Source organism: Leuciscus leuciscus (assembly GCF_965113295.1).
Source record: "Leuciscus leuciscus genome assembly, chromosome: 13".
In the NCBI taxonomy this organism is placed as follows: domain Eukaryota; kingdom Metazoa; phylum Chordata; class Actinopteri; order Cypriniformes; family Leuciscidae; genus Leuciscus; species Leuciscus leuciscus.
In genome coordinates this window covers 23,610,811-23,628,981 of record NC_138737.1, presented here as the reverse complement: position 1 = coordinate 23,628,981, position 18,171 = coordinate 23,610,811, and the positions used below count along the sequence as shown (strand labels likewise).

Below are 18,171 nucleotides of genomic sequence, written 5' to 3'. Positions count from 1 at the left end.
TTTTTTTTTTATTATTATTATTTAAAGAGAGCGTTAGTAATATGCACCTATAGGCGGGTCCACAATGCGACACACAGCAGCAACACACAAACATGTGAAATGTGAAAGATTTATATTGTGTACATAAAGATATGGTGGAATCCGGCTTGTCCCATAGATGGTCTGCTTGCACGCTTTATCCTCGCGCACGAGCAGATCTGTTTGCTCTCTAGAGACGCGTTTAGTCTTTCCGCTTGCAAATTCCACCATGTAAAAAAGTATTTTAAAGGGAATGGGAAATTACACTCTGATTGTTTGTTTTTTTGCACGTTACGCCCAAAACACACCCATTACTCATTAAGAGAATAGGGACAACCCTTTTAGATCATGCGTTTGGTGCACCGACCATTTTTCCCGTCGTTAAACTAGCAAAAGTGGATTTGGATATGCCCTAAGTGCACTTGCGCCGTGCGCTTTAGATCATGCGCTTAGATCGTTAAAAATAGGGCCTGTTGTCTGTCACCTCATACATTACGAGAGAGCCGCTCTGCGCCGCACAACACGTGTCTATATCGCGTGTTGCGGGTTTTCGTGTGTGGTGTCATTTTTGGTAACTTAAAGTGACGGACATAAGAGCTTTGTGTCATCTGAAGGTCATCCAGTCACTGTTCTCCACCGGAGCTGCTCCCGCCAGTCAAAAAGCTGATACTACTGTTTATACAACATGCTGTGTTGATTGTCCAAAGTATGTGAAATATGAGGCACGCGATTGGGTGTCTTTTGCTAAAGCATCTAACCAAAACATTCTAACACCACATTGCTTCAAACTTTACACGTTTACCACTGCAATATGGGGTTAACACAGCTCTGGGACTAACACTGGAGCAGGGTTTCATAACCCCGGGTAAAAAAAAAGTTTGATAGTCACCTCGTTTAGCCAGCATGTGTTAGCTGCTAGACTCCAACATAGTCAAATTCTTTCTATCTGCTCTCTCTTCCCCAAACAGAAGAAGAAAAGACTCCTGCAGACTATCACACACTTGTGAAATCTGAATTAGATGCCCAGGATGACTTTGTGTCTGAACAACAGGAGAAGATCGGTCCGGGTTTCATGTTGTTGTTTTTTTTATTTTTGGCCAGCAGCATAATGTTATTCTTTATCTCTGCTGGTAACTCCATTACTGTTCTCTCTCCCTGTTTCCTGTGGTGTTGGACTCTGCAGGAAATGAAGAGAGAGAGGGAATTATGCAGCGTTGAGTAGAGAACTTTCAAAGTATGTACACACAGACGCCATCCAAGCCTGTGGCGTGCCTGTGGATGCATATACAGACTCCAACTTATATGGGATCGGACGCCCAGGTATTAATAACTAGCTGCAGGGCCAGATTACCCAGCATTCAGCTCTGTAACACACTCTCTAGCACTTATTTTCACAAATTTGAGCTTCTTCCCAGAATACCATTTAACAGATCAAACCTACCTCTCAGGTTGCATGCGAGGGTAAGTTCGGCATGCTCTCTTACTTAAAATCCTACAACACTTGATGATAACCTTTGTAAAAGTGGAGGCAGTCGGCCCACAGGGCTATTGGCTACCGCTCACGCAACGTTACTGGATCTCTTATCGCGCTGATCACCAGAGAGCTTCCATGGTCCCCATAGGCTAGCAGGTGTGAATCTGCAGCTCGTCGGACATCCATGCTTATCTTTTGCTGCATTTGGCATGGTAAAGGAAAGGCACTCCACTTTCTTTCATCAGTAGTTTTTTTTCTTTCTTTTTTTTCTTCTTTTTTGTAGTGTCGGTATATACCTTACATACCATGCTGACAGTTCTAGCTGTTAGACAGTTTGCACGATGAGACTCTTTTGGAGATGTTTTATTTTTTTAATTCATGCTTTTTTCATACCTCACAACTTGTGCTGCTTTCTTTGAGGGTCTCGCACAATGTTTTTTAAAAATTTGAAGTTGAAATAACTTTTTAAAAACACATCTCAAGTCCCTTCTATTCTGTCCCATTCTGTTGTTCTCCTTCTGTAAAATTCCCTAAAAAAACCCTAATCTGATTGGGGTCAAGTGAATATGAAACCAGCATAGTAATAGAGAGCTTCCTAAAGATCAATGAATCAACTAGCCATTGATGTAAACCATCATTCATTTTGATAATGAGCTTTTTCCAAATCGGTCTCTTCCCAAATAGTCCTAAGTTTTGCATAGGCAAACACTACTTGTTTTCTTTTTCTTCAGAAATGTAAAATCTAGTTACTTATAGACCATTTGGGAGCAGACGTCACAGTTACGTAACTGCAGTTGCAAGTGACAAGTGGATGAAAACGGGTGAGATCCACAGAATAAGATAAATAAATGTGGTGTTGTGCCTTAGGATGTCAGAATCGGAATGTAAAAAAAAGAGATGGTCTTCATTTTTACAGAATCGCGGCACTGAAGGCGACCTCTTAAGCTAAACTCAGACGTTTATGGTTGCAAGCTATTAAATGGATTGACTGGACTGATGAAACCTGTGATTATTAGTCTACTTAATGCATGAATTTGATGTACAGTATGCTACAGATCTACATAATATTCACATACAGTTCATAGGGGGCATAATGTATTAGCACTACAGTTACAGCATGATATAACTCGACAGAATATCGAGTTTATATCACGCAATTGTGATTTTTTTTTTTTTCTCTCTCTGTTCCTAAATTTTCAAATCTATCACTATTCCCAAATAGTCCCAAGCTTTGCAAAGGCAAACACTACAACACTATTCATTTTCCTTTTCTTTAAAATGTTTTAAATCTAGTTTCTTATTAATGAAAATGTGTGTGTGTTTTTGTCAAAATAACGATGGGCTTCATTCTCGTAGTGTTTAATTTGACAACAGAAATGTCGACTGGGATTTTGCTCTACATGTAGTGAAGAAGTTACTTCTGGATGAGATGTCGTGTTGTAGATGTGCCCTTTTCAACAAACTTTTATAGCAAAACTTTTGCTTCATTTCCCAGAAGTTGTATTACTTTTTTCCAACCTATGATGCAGGCTTTGATAAGTATTTTCAAAGACATTTTCCCCTCATCCTTTATTTTATCTGCAGGACTGCAGGTGTCACCAGGCACAGCTTTGCCTCACGGTATTGGTAAAATGAATTATTTCAAATCTTTTCTCTGGACACCCAGGAAGCTCCTCCGTTTTTCTTTTTTTTCCCCATGAGGTGAACCTCGATGTGTGAGGCTGTCTGATCTCAGGTCAGCTTAAAAACATGCAAAGAACCACAGGGCTCTCAGACATGACCCTCTCTTCCTGGTCTTGAATCTGTATCTGCCACTTTCAGAAATGTCAATGTTTTAATCGAGGCCAAGAGTCTCAGGGAAAGAGAAGGTGTGTTCGCTGAATATGACAAAAGGAAAGAAAGGTGTCTTTCAAAGGAGTGCGTACAAAGGAATATGAGTGAGAACAAGGAGATGATAGTGAAACAAGTTTGTGTCAGCTTTATTCTGTACCTTGACCTCGAGTCAGTTAATATATACACCACCGTTCAAAGGTTTGGGGTTGGTAGGAATTTTTTATGTTTTTGAAAGAAGTCTTCTGAAGTCTTACCAAGGCCGAGTTTATTTAATAAAAAATACAGTAAAAATGTAGATATTGATTTAAAATAACTAACAACCTGACAAATTGACTTATAATTACAGTATCAACGTTCAGAACAGTTGTGCTGCTTAATATTTGTGGAAACCATGATATTTTTTTCAGGATTTTTTGATGAATAGAAAGATCAAAATAACAGCATTTATTTGAAATAGAAAACTTGCTGATGCTTTTGATCAATATGATGCAACTTTGCTTATATTATAGTATTCATGTTACCATTTGACTTGTTATATGACAAATCCATTTTGTTTGTTTGCATAATGCAGGTACCACTTATTCATTGCTCCCAGAGATCCCACGAGACAAGAGAGCCATAACATAAACATCTCTGTGTTTGCAGACTCTGACAAATGCCATTGAACTCTGTGTGCTGACTGTGTGTAATCTCCTGTAGAAAAGCCGTCAAGGCATCGGGACGAGTAGCACTGAAATATTGTTGATCTGACCTCAGTCTGTCTCTCTGCGTAATCTGTTCTCGTCAGAGACACATACTTATCAAAGAGGATGGACTTTAAGGATTAGTTCACTTCAAAATTAAAATTCTGTCATCATTTACTCACCCTCAAGTTGTTTCAAACGTATATGAATTTCTTTCTTCTGCTGAACACATAAGAAGATATTTTGAAGAAAGTTGGTAACCAAACGGTTGATGAACCCCATTGAATTCCATATTATTATTTTTTTCCTACTATGTAAGTCAATGTTGTCCGTCAACTGTCTGGTTACCGACATTCTTCAAAATATATTCCTTTATGTTTAGCAGAAGGAAGAAATTCATATAGGTTTGAAACAACTTGAGGTTGAGTAAATTATGACTGAATTTTCATTTTGAAGTGAACTACTCCTTTAAAAAATAAACTGCCATCACAAGAATAAATTACTTTTTAAATTGTAATAATATTTTACAATATTATTGTTTTAGTGTATTTTTGATCAAATAATTTCAGCATTGGTGAGAATAAGAGACTTCAATTGAATGAGTAAATGAACCTATTGCAATTCTACTATAAGTTATGTCAATGTAACAAAAGTGATGCATTGAATTGGTTTTGCATACAAAACAGTCAATCAATAGAAACTGAAATTGTAAAGTAAATAGGATCTTGTTGTCTTTTTCTTCTCCAGTTTCTCCTTCCATGATTCCACATAAATAAATCAAGCCTCACTTTTTCAATCTCTACATTTCTCTCTCAGGCTGCCAAACATTTATGGGGCCGGTTAATGTCTTTTATGGGCAGCTCTTGTTTTGTCTTTTGTGGACGTAATTGGAAACTCTGCAAGTGTTTGGCAGCCTGTTGTGTCTCTAATGAGGAGTGTGTGGTCAGCAAACGCATTGAGAAATTAATTAAGACAAATCACAACAAAACTAACTAGGCACTTCCGTCACTGTACTTCCAAAGGAAAAGACTTTATCGACTTATTAAAGTGTGTTTGCTATGCACAATATCCTTTGATTTATGATCTGCGTTGTATGATCTGTGTGCTCATGGTCGCCATTCAGTTACATTGTATGGAAAAATTGGCACATGAACATTCTACCTGACATCTCCTTTTGTTTTCCTCATAAGGAAGTAAGACATGCAGTTTGAGTCTAGAATAAAATAAGGGAGAGTGATGACAGAATATATATTTTATGGTGAGCTGTCCTTTTAAATACTAGAAGAGTTAAAACCCACTAAAAGTTTCTAAAACTAAAACGTCTAAAAGTTTAAATCACAATTTTTCTTCTAATGACTCTTTATTTCCTTTCTTTCTTCCTGTCTCTAACCTTGCCTCTACTACGTTAATTAAACCAATATCTGTCCCCTCAGTCTGCTGCGTAGCAATGTGTTTGGAGAGTTTTATTGATCAGCAGACACACTTCCTCCTCGAAGCTTGTGGCTGCCTTGCTGAGCACATTGTTTTACTTCTGCAGTATGTGTTATTCAGCAGGAGCGAGGAATCACGGCAAACACTTCCTGAACTCTCAGGTCAAATGCAGCGCAAGTCTGTCTGTGTGCTGGCCAATCTCTGTTGGACAATAAGAAGTAATAGTGTTTTGAGTGGAAGAGCTTTTTCTGTGTCTAAGAGAGAAACAGAGCATTGAGGGACAAATTAGTGGAAATGGATGGTTAAAAGTATGGATTTAGGCTGAGGTGTGTAATTTATTTTCTTATGTGGTTGTTAATCGATTATATGTGCTTTTGTTGAAGCCATCAGGCCGCATTATTTCAGATGACTTTTAAATAATTGTGTTTAACACAATTATTTTCTACATCAATAGAAATTTCCTTCAGTTAAAGAATCACAAATTGGGCCAAAAGAATTGTATAATCCCCTCCCTCTCCTATGAAGCACTGCAAATGATGGAATACACATATACACGCTTGCTTGTAGTTGTCCATCGAATCCGACGATGACGTCCACTTCCGTCTTTTAATGGTGAGTTTTCTGATGGCTGAATAATCCTATTCTGGATCCACATATTCTATTGCAGGTCGGGCATATATACATGGTATTGGTGTTACTGGTATTTATGGGAGTGTTTCTCCTGAGCCTTCTTTGTTGTCTCCTGACTGTCCTTTCCTCCTCCAGTGCTTGGGTCCCATCTAGACATATCTGTCGCCAGATGTTGCGGTCAGCAGCCATGCTCTCCAGGTCCCCAGGTTTTATTTTGCACTTCTTTAGCACTTTCTTCAATTGTTCTCTGAAGCGTTTCTTCTGTCCTCCAGCAGAGCGCTGGCCTTGTTGTAACTGGCCATATAGCACTCTGCGGGGCAGACGGTTGTAGGGCATCCTTATGACATGCCCCAACCAGCGTAGTTGGTTCTGGGTGATTGTGGCCTCAATACTCTTGCAACCTGCTCTTCTGAGGGTCTCAGTGTGGGGCACTCTGTCATGCCAAGTGATTCCCAGGATGTGCTGGAGACAGCAGATGTGGAAGTGTTCCAGGGACTTGATGTGGCAGCTGTAAATAACCCAGGCTTCACAGCTGTAGAGGAGGGTGGTGATGCAGACCGCTTGGTAGACGCAGATTTTTGTGTTGAGATGAAGGTTCTTATTCTGAAAAACCCGCCGCCGAAGTCTTCCAAAGGCAGCTGATGATTGTTTGATTCTGTTCTGGACGTCATTGTCAATACTATTATCTTCAGAGATAATGCTCCCCAGGTATTTGAATGATGGAACAACCAACAGTTTTTCATCTGTAACAGAGAAGATGGGTGGTGCGGATGGGATGTTTGCACTCCACTGGCAGATTACCACTGTTTTGGCAGTGTTGATGGTCAACCACATCCTGCTATATGCCCTCACTGCTGTATCTAAGACAGGCTGGAGGTCTTGTGAAGAGTGAGATACAAGAGCGCAGTCATCCGCATACTGCAGCTCAAGTATCCTCACTCTGTGCAGTTTGGTGGTTGCCTGCAGTCTCCTGATATTAAAAAGGTTACCGTCCAGCCTGTACGCTACTGTCACCCCACTGTTGTCTTCAATCTCCTTGTGGAGAAGCTGGGTGACACATATGAGGAAGATGTTAAAAAGAACTGGTGCCAGTACACACCCCTGCCTTACCCCTGTGCACACAGGGAAAGGGCTAGACTGTTGACCTCCTATTATCACCCTAGCAGTCATTCCATCGTGAAATTGACGGAGGATGTTGACAAACTTAGTGGAGCATCCGAACCAGAGGAGGACTTCCCACAAGAGATCTCTCTGCACAGTGTTGAAGGCTTTGGAGAGGTCGACAAAAGCCATAAACAGATCTTTATGTTGCTCCCTGCACTTTTCCTGGAGTTGTGAAGACCATGTCGACTGTACTCCTGTTCCTTCTTAACCCGCACTGTGACTCGGGTAGCATAGACTCTATGATGTCATTGATCAGTCTTTGTAGCATCACCTTGGCCAGGACCTTACCTGCCACAGCAAGAAGTGATATGCCCCTATGCAGGTCCGTAGCCAGCCTATTGAAAGGGGGGGTTCTTTTTTTCAAAAAGTGGACCTTTTTGCAGTTTTTCTCCTCCTTTTGTATTTAATTATGAGGTTCAAATACTTCATTTTGGTGACCTTTTATGCACTAATTTGTGCTGGATTAGCTTGTCTGCTGGTATCTTAATGAGCACGCTTGATGCACCTGAAATATTTACTGCATTGTTGTCAAATTGCTTCCTCATGTAACACCAATATCACTGAATATCCCACTATGTTTTATTATTACGCTACGTTTATATGGCTATTATATTGTAGACTATTGAGTGGATAAAATATAGCTCGTTTGACACGGCTCACTGAAAAGAGCCGGCTCTTTTGACTCACAAACGGCTCTTTATAAAATATATGTTTTAACTCGCTGAAAGTCCACCGCACAACTGTGCAACGTGAATATTCACATTTTGAATTGTCCATAACAACCCAAAAACTTGTCTGCTTGCCTTGCACATCTAATTAATGGGCAAAGTTATGACTGACTATTTTTCTTACCTTCTTTTTTTTTTATGTGGATGTTATTGAGCTTGTAGAAGTTTAGCTCTTGCGTTCTTCTGAACATCTTGCGCTGCAATTGCCCGATGTCATTTCTGAGTCATATCAGACCATAACCTGTCTCTCTTTAAATGCCTATTCCACGAGTGGTAGTCTACGATTGGTTTTAAAATATAACTAATATCGAAACAAAATAACAAAATAACCCAGGCAGTCTCGTCTACGAGACGTTTAGGCCTCCTCCAATAGTACTGACAGCTGGGCTCATAGCTTGCAGGTTTGCTTAGTGGCAAACTTTTTTCATTTGACTGGTTCAACCGCCACCCGCCCGAATTTAATTAAAATATTATTTTTTTGTCACGTCATCCGCCCGATCCGCGGTTTATCCGCATCTCTAGTGTGTGTGTGTGTGTGTGTGTGTTGGCTCGGCCCTCCCTCATGCAGTTTAATTGGTTGACATTGCGTGTATGATTGACAGGAACAGAATGTGAGGCTGATCATACAGTCGAAACAAAAAATGTGTGCGCCTTTAGGCCTATATAATAAAAAAAATGTGTTGGTCTTTGAATTAGTCAATTATTTTAAATACAATTATAATCATTCATTATTTCATTATTAGCCTACATAATGATTTAATTTCTATAGGCTATATTTTTAAAAATAGAGTCGGCTCTTCAGATATGCGAGCCATATTCGATTTCGTTCGAACCACCCGAACCCCCCCTGCCTACGGGCTTGCTATGGTTATCAAAAATAGCCCTATCCCCTTTGCTTTTATATATGGTGACAATACTAACATCCCTCCAATGCTGTGGGATGAATTAATCAGCCCAAACCTTGGTGATGTAATGGTGTAGTGTTCTTGTCCAGAGATACCCTCCCTGTTTAGCAGTTCTGCAGGAATATTGTCAGAGCCAGGAGACTTGTTGCACTTCAGGGAGCGGACAGCTGTCAGAACCTCCAGGAAAGTTGGAGGATGGCTAAGGTTGTCAATAGGGGGAAATTCAGGAAGTTCACACACACACACACACACACACACACACACACACACACACACACACACACACACACACACACACACACACACACACACACACACACACACACACACACACACACACACACGTACATGTGTGTGTATTTTTGTACAGGGTTGATTAAGGTCCACAATAGGTCCTTAGGGTACAATTATATAGCAAAAATGGCTACAACGGTTTAGGTTTAGATGTGAAAGGTACATTTTTGTGCCTTTTGAAACCTTTTTATTTATTTTTTTATTTTATTTTTTACACTTTAGCTCCAACTAGAATAAAGTATGGCTGTTTTTTTATTAATATTTGTTAGTTCATGATAACATCAAGACACCACCATATTAAGTTGTTTTAAATGTTACAAATATATTTTGTGGGCATGGGCTTAGGCTACATTAGATTATATGTATGAATATAGCCTATACATCACCATCACTTCAGCCTATCCTGTCTGTAAAATACGACAAATGTTATTTCCAAACATGTTAATTAATTTGTTAAATATTTTTAATAATTGTTAATGTTTGTTGTAATGTAGGCCTAGTATTATATATTTTTTTATATAAGTATCCTTTTTTATATTATTTTATCTAGTGTTTTGCAAAATGTTTCTGTGATGCGTATGTATAGGTATAGGGGTTGGGTTAGCAATAGAAAATATCATTAACCTGATATTAATCAATGGAAGTCTATGCAATGTCCCCACTAATATAGTAAAATGTGTGTGTGTGTGTAGTTTACTTTAAATCAGTAGTTTTAAATGTATCCATCATTATGACCGCCGCTAGCGTAGCTAGCCGGTCATATAGGGATTGTCAAAGTTTTTTTTTTTTTTTTTTTTCGTCACCTTACTGAATTTTTCGTCAACGATACCAGGGACACCGAAGCACCGGGGAACATGAACTTTGGTGGGCATGTAGCCCCACTAGACTTCTAAGGAAAAATTTCGTTTGGTCCCCGGGGGCCACTCCCCCCCCGCGCTGGGCCCCCCCAAACCCCCAAAAATGCAGTTTTTCCTAAATAACTACCTGAACCGTGGCACCGAGGATGAAGACATTTTTATCGTATGTTGGTCTACTAGACTTTTACGGAAAAATTTCGTTTGGTCCCCGGGGGCCACTTCCCCCCCCCGCGCTGGGGCCCCCTTAAATTTTTCGTCAACGATACCAGGGACACCGAAACACCGGGGAACATGAAATTTGGTGGGCATGTAGCCCCACTAGACTTCTAAGGAAAAATTTTGTTTGGTCCCCGGGGGCCACTCCCCCCCCGCGCTGGGCCCCCCCAAACCCAAAAAAATGCAGTTTTTCCTAAATAACTACCTGAACCGTGGCACCGAGGATGAAGAAATTTTTATGGTATGTTGGTCTACTAGACTTTTACGGAAAAATTTCGTTTGGTCCGCGGGGGCCACTTCCCCCCCCCGCGCTGGGGCCCCCGTAAATTTTTCGTCAACGATACCAGGGACACCGAAACACCGGGGAACATGAAATTTGGTGGGCATGTAGCCCCACTAGACTTCTAAGGAAAAATTTCGTTTGGTCCCCGGGGGCCACTCCCCCCCCGCGCTGGGCCCCCCCAAACCCAAAAAAATGCCGTTTTTCCTAAATAACTACCTGAACCGTGGCACCGAGGATGAAGACATTTTTATGGTATGTTGGTCTACTAGACTTTTACGGAAAAATTTCGTTTGGTCCCCGGGGCCACTTCCCCCCCCGCGCTGGGGCCCCCGTAAATTTTTCGTCAACGATACCAGGGACACCGAAGCACCGGGGAACATGAAATTTGGTGGGCATGTAGCCCCACTAGACTTCTACGGAAAAATTTCGTTTGGTCCCCGGGGGCCACTCCCCCCCCGCGCTGGGCCCCCCCAAACCCAAAAAAACAACCTAGCCCATAATCACTCATTTGTGATTTGCGCCCCTCCCATAAAAAATGAAAATGCAATATTATTCTGCTTTAATCGCCCCTATCTTCAGTTGAGATGTTCAGAACTGCACCATATTTCATGTGTATGATTATCTTGACAACCTCTGGGGGTATCCTCTGCTAAGTTTTGTAGAATTTCATCCATGGGGGGGTATAAAATAAATTCATTTATGTGCACATTTAGTGACTGTACACTCATCGGCCTGTAGATGGTGCTGTTGAGCGAAGGGTTGCTGGTTTAGGATGATACTGTCACACACACACATGCAGGAATACAAACAAACGCAAGCATGCACACACACTGACATCCACACGCACAGACACACACCCATACACACACATACAAATCCACATGCACAGACACACACACACACACACAAACACACACGCGCACACATGTACGCACACATACACACACACACACACACACACACACACACACACACACACACACACACACACACACACACACACACACACACACACACACACACACACACACACACACACACAGACACACACATACACAAATACACATACATACACACACACACACACACACACACACACACAGACAGACATGCACATACTATTACTTTTTTTAGGTATATACATAAACACGCAATACAGCCAAATTACTCCACGTCATTTATTTTTGTGGAAAGCCAGTGCAGGCCTGAGCGGCGGTCATATTTTGTACCGCGATGCGGTACATCTAGTTTTCAATTCTTATTGTCAATTATGTCATTCAAATGCTTCATGGAATTGTAGTTCTTTCCCTCATTAAAGTTAAGTACAGTTTTGAACTTTTGTCTTTTAGTAGGATTTTCAAATACTTTTTTGCTTCAAATCAAAGTTTTTAATGTTGCGAATCACCTCGTAGCAGGTTGATTTGGTTCATGGCTTATAACTCCTTAACAAATACTTTAAAAAAATCTCTTTGGGAAAAAATGTATGGGAATAATACTTCTGTCACAGTCAATGGCTAAAACAAAGGGAGTGTCGGAAAAACCTGTTTGGAAGCAGTCATCGTTTTTTCAGGTCCGGCAAATTTGTTTCCGTCCTTCGGATGAGACGTAAAACCGACGTCCTGACTCTCTGTGGTCATTAAAAATCCCATGGCATTTCTCGTAGGGGTGTAACCCAGGTGTCCTGGCCACATTCCACCCATTGGCCCTTACCAATTATGGCCTCCTAATAATCCCCATCCACTGAATTGGCTCTATCACTCTCTCTCCTCTCCACCTATAGCTGGTGTGTGGTGAGCGCACTGGCGCCGTTGTACTGTGGCTGCCGTCGCATCATCCAAGTGGATGCTGCACACTGGTGGTGGTTGAGGAGAGATCCCCTGATATGATTGTGAAGCGCTTTGGGTGTACAGTAGTACATATGAAAGCGCTATATAAATGCCTCATTCATTCATTAATTCATTCATTCAATGAAAATGTGTGGCAGTTGGGTTTACTCACTGATAAAACATATTTTCTCATGACTATACATCTGATAGTTAAGCATAATCGGAGTAAGATTGCACATACAAAAGCATGTGGTTTCCACTGTTTCTCTCTTACTTTGACTCCTCCTCTGATCTCCCTGCTTCCTCCACTCTTTTCTCAGTTGATTAATTTGAAGGTTCCTGGTGCCACACTCTTAGTGTTGTGTTGGCCAGGTTCATTCCCTGACATCCCCCTTTACTCCTCCATCTTTAATTCTTCTGCTTCACCAATTACCCCTGATAAGCCCTCACATGTGACAGGTGTACCCTTTTGAAGCGCACATGATAAATACCAATATTTGTTAAATGAACACAAAGAGGATCATGTAAGTCATACGGGATGACATGCCAAGGAAAGGTTAATAAAACCGTTACATGATGGACTGCAGAGGGCCCGCAGCAAGACAAATACAGTTGCCGGCCCTCATAGAGTGAGACTTCCAGGTGCCTGCTGTTATCTTGGTGTAGCTGCCATATAAGACTGAATGTGCAATGTAACGTGAAATGAGGGCATGTAGACCTTAACGCTGGAGAGCAAATGATACAACTGAGTTGGGGCTACAGCATGGAAAATGGAAAATGGAAAATGGAAAATTCATGACTACCAGTCCAAGTTTTGGATATGCCCACTCAAACTACTATTCTAAAATAAGTCAACAGACAATAAAATAAAATAAATGGAAAAATGGGATTAATGCACCAAAAATTAATTAATTAATTAATTAATTACGCAATTGGATAGTCCTTCAACCAATCAGACCAACGATCCGGGTGACGTACTTTGCAGAGAGACGCGGAAACTCCAGGCAGGAAACATGTCAACAAACGTGTTGGTTTGTTGCATTGTTCAGCGGTTTGCAGAAGCAGCTGTGACATCGAGCGATTTTTGCAGGTTGTGCAAAAATAAAAACATGAAAGTGAGTGGTATTTACACCCACTCGAGCGATTTGTCAAAGCGAAATCAAAATCAAATCAAATCGCCGGCAGATCAGGCTGGGTTTACCCAGTCTAGCTTTTAGCTGTTCAGCGCCAAAATGATGGAATTCTTTACCATTGCACATTTGCCAGTTGGATTCTATTTCCTTTTTTAAAGGTCCCATGACATGCTACTTTTTGTAGGCTTTAATATAGTCCTTAGTGGTCCTTAGTACTGTATCTGAAATCTCTTTCCAAAAATTCAGCCTCGGTGCAGAATTATAGCCACTATAAGCCAGTCCCAGAATGAGCTTCCTTCAAACGGGCCGTTTCGGTGTCTGTAGCTTTAAATGCTAATGAGGAGGAGAAAGGCAGCGCAAGGTGGAGGGTGGGTGTGGCCTTGACCATCTTGCGCAACGGTACCATGCATGTTTGTTTATGTTGGATATATTGCAATGGCACGAAGACACGCAGTCGTTCAAGCATTTCAGTTTGACCCAGAATCTGATCCAGATGGAGAAGCAACGGATGAAGAAATTGCAACTCAGCGGCTCCAGCAGGACGTTTCCGAATGGTTAGTTTAAAATATTATGTCTGGATACGGTACTTTATTTGGATGGTTTACAGTTATCATCATGTAGCTAACGCGAACCTACTGTTGCCTTTTCATGAGATATCTGTAACGTTTGTAATTTATCTTATTATGCGGATATCGCGCGCGCCATATAACCAACAGGAAAACGGTTTTCCAAATAACAAAGAAATGTACAACACTCGCGTTACAGTATGTGTAACTTGATGCTGTCTACCTTTACATTAGCGCAAGTAACTGCATAGCTGCATAGCTAATGTGACAGCCACATTCTACGTGTAAGAAGCTAGGTAACCATAAACAGTAAAGCAACACACTTATATAATTTATTGACTTACTTGTCCGACGTTCAGCAAGCCCAGCTCTGTATTGACCATTCGATGTTCATTTGTACATCCAATTATTGAGCAATTATTATGCTTCGCTCGCTCAAAAGCCATGATATCTCTCGTGGACAAATTAAAATCGCTCGCGCGCGTTCCTACTTCCTAGCTCATTTTCTCATGGGCGAGAAATATTCTCTGGGCGGGCAAAGCAGAGAAAGGGGAGGTAACATTTCTCCTTATGACATCATAAGGAGGAGATTCAAGATCAGCCCGGTTGAGCTTCCATTTTCTCAAAGGCAGAGAAAGATAGCAAAAGCTCGATTTACACCGATTAAATTTTTTAGAAACTCGGGGACCATATACAGGCTAGGGGAACTCATATTAATGTTAAAAAACCTCAGAAAGTGGAAATTTCATGTCATGGGACCTTTAAAGCTCAGATTATATATTCTAAACTTATATGTTTAGAATAGCTTTTTTTTTCTTTTTTTTATGGAGTCCTTGAGTGCCTTGAAAGGCACCTATAAATTAAATGTATTATTATTATGAGCTAGCGAAAGCGGTCATATAGTGATTGTCAAAGTTTTTTTTTTTTTTTGTCATCTACTGAATTTTTCGTCAACGATACCAGGGACACCGAAACACCGGGGAACATGAAATTTGGTGGGCATGTAGCCCCACTAGACTTTTACGGAAAAATTTCGTTTGGTCCCCGGGGGCCACTCCCCCCCCCCCCCCCCCCCGCACTGGGCCCCCCCAAACACAAAAAATTCAGTTTTTCCTAAATAACTACCTGAACCGTGGCACCGAGGATGAAGACATTTTTATGGTATGTTGGTCTTAAGGGCCCACATCAACCTAGCCCATAATCACTCATTTGTGATTTGCGCCCCTCCCATAAAAAATGAAAATGCTATATTATTCTGCTTTAATCGCCCCTATCTTCAGTTGAGATGTTCAGAACTGCACCGTATTTCATGTGTATGATTAACTTGACATCCTCTGGGGGTATGCTAAGTTTCATAGAATTTCATCCATGGGGGGGGTATAAAATAAATTCATTTATGTGCACATTTAGTGACTGTACACTCATCGGCCTGTAGATGGTGGTGTTGAGCGAAGGGTTGCTGGTTTAGGATGATACTGTCACACACACACATGCAGGAATACAAACAAACGCAAGCATGCACACACACTGACATCCACATGCACAGACACACACCCATACACACACATACAAATCCACATGCACAGACATACACATACAAACACACACGCGCACACACATGTACGCACGCATACATACACGCACAGACACATTTACATTTACATTTACATTTAGTCATTTAGCAGACGCCCTTATCCAAAGCGACTTACAAATTAGGACTAAGTTCAGCGAGTCATCATAAAGAGGCAAAAGCAACAACAACGCAGGAAGTGCTCAAAATACGAAGTTCTGGTATTATTCAGAGTAGCATAAGCCTGATAAGTGATGTTTCAAAGGGAAAGGATTTTTTATTTTTTTATTTTTTTATTTTTTTTTATAAGGTTAAGTGTTCACGGAAGAGATTGGTTTTCAGCTGTTTTTTGAATGTTGTCAGGGATTCTGCATTCCGGATGAGGGTGGGGAGAGCGTTCCACCAGCATGGAACTGTAAATGAGAATGTTCTGGAAAGTGATTTTGTGGCTTTCTGTGATGGAACCACGAGACGTCGCTCGTTGACCGATCGTAGGTGTCTGGTAGGGATGTAGACTCGTAGGAGTGAGTGAAAGTAGGAGGGAGCTGAGCCTGTGATAGTTCTGTAAGCAAGCGTCAGAGCCTTGAACTTGATGCGAGCAGCTAGAGGTAGCCAGTGCAGAGAGATGAACAGAGGAGTGACGTGGGCCCTCTTGGGCTCGTTGAAGACAAGACGAGCTGCAGCATTCTGGATCATCTGTAGGGGTTTGGTCGCACATGCTGGGAGTCCAGCCAGAAGGGCATTGCAGTAGTCAAGCCTAGAGATGACCAGGGCCTGGACGATAAGTTGTGTTGCATGCTCAGTTAGGAAAGGCCTGATCTTCCTGATGTTGTGCAGTGCAAACCTGCATGATCGAGCTGTCTTTGAAATGTGATCTGTGAAGGTCAGCTGGTCATCAAACGTTACTCCAAGATTTCTGACCGATCTTGATGGGGTGATTAATGATGACTCTAGCTGGATGGTGAAGTCGTGCTGTAGAGACGGATTGGCAGGGAGGACGAGAAGCTCAGTCTTTGCCAGGTTGAGCTGCAGGTGGTGTTCCTTCATCCATGTGGAGATGTCCGCCAGACAGCTTGAGACCCGTGCAGCTACTGTGGGATCATCTGGTTGAAAGGAGAGGAAGAGCTGTGTGTCATCAGCATAGCAGTGGTAGGAAAAACCGTGTGCCTGTATGATGTGTCCCAGTGATGTGGTGTAGATGGAGAAGAGGAGGGGACCAAGAACTGAACCCTGGGGAACCCCTGTGGTCAGCTGATGTGCTCTGGATACCTCGCCTCTCCATGCGACCTTGAAGGACCTACCTGTGAGATAGGACTCAAACCAGTGGAGTGAAGTTCCTGTGATGCCCAGTGATGAGAGGGTGGACAGAAGGATCTGATGATTCACCGTGTCGAAGGCAGCAGACAGATCCAGGAGAATGAGGACTGAAGATTTGGAAGCAGCTTTTGCGATCCGTAGGGCTTCTGTGACTGACAGTAATGCAGTCTCAGTTGAATGTCCTTTCTTGAAGCCAGATTGGTTGACATCCAGCTGGTTGTTTAGAGACAAGAAGGATGTTAGTTGGTTGAAGACAGCTCTTTCAAGTGTCTTCGCAATGAATGGTAGGAGAGAGATAGGTCTGTAATTCTCTACCAATGATGTGTTTAGCGTTGGTTTTTTGAGCAGTGGAGTAACCCGAGCCTGCTTGAATGCTGTAGGGAAGGTGCCAGTGTGGAGGGATGAGTTGATGATGTGTGTGAGTGATGGTAGAAGTGTGGGAGAGATGGCTTGTAGAAGGTGTGAGGGGATGGGGTCAAGCGTGCAGGTGGTAGGGTGACTGGAGAGGAGAAGTGTAGATACTTCTTCCTCGGTTAGCGAAGAAAAGGAGGACAGAGGGGTATTGGCTGTGGAAGGGGTCGGTCTGGGAGACACACACACACACAGACACACACATACACAAACACACACACACAGACAGACATGCACATACTACTACTTTTTTTAGGTATATACATAAACACGCAATACAGCCAAATTGCTCCACGTCATTTATTTTTGTGGAAAGCCAGTGCAGGCCTGAGCGGCGGTCATATTTTGTACCGCCATGCGGTACATCTAGTTATTATTATTGTTTCCTACTGATACACTACAGCAAATAAATTAATAACTGGCTTAAAGCTATTTTTGGGGGGTGAAAATTCTAACATGGTTAAGACTTTTGCATGGTACTATATATACTGTATATTTATATGAAGACTTCTAAAGTCCGTCTAAAGTTTTTGTTTAATATTAACATTTTTATCAGGCTCCTATGTATAGGTTTCTACCCAAGTACTGGCATTTCTGAATGGGCTGAGGCTGGGATTTAATGAGTTTGAAGTGAAAGTATTTGATAAACGTATACTATGTGCGGAGAGCATTCACTCAATATTATTATCTCATTTTTGACAGAGGTGGCTTTTAGAGGCTTTTGCATCGGAGGTCTTCATACACACACATATATATATATATATATATATATATATATATATAATATATATATATATATATATATATATATATATATATATATATATAATAT

At 41.4% G+C, this 18,171-nt stretch overlaps 1 protein-coding gene and 1 long non-coding RNA gene across 2 annotated transcripts in view; one reads left to right on the top strand and one right to left on the bottom strand.

The window, feature by feature from the left end:
* The window catches only part of slc15a4 (solute carrier family 15 member 4), a 67,767-nt gene that overhangs the window by 43,013 nt on the left and 6,583 nt on the right, over positions 1 to 18,171 (top strand). The window lies entirely within an intron of this gene.
* LOC309512748 lies at positions 14,971 to 18,092 on the bottom strand. The gene is made up of 3 exons (XR_014211167.1): positions 17,571 to 18,092; positions 15,138 to 15,299; positions 14,971 to 15,095 (listed from the first exon to the last, which is right to left on the bottom strand). It is a non-coding gene; the product is annotated as an uncharacterized lncRNA (long non-coding RNA).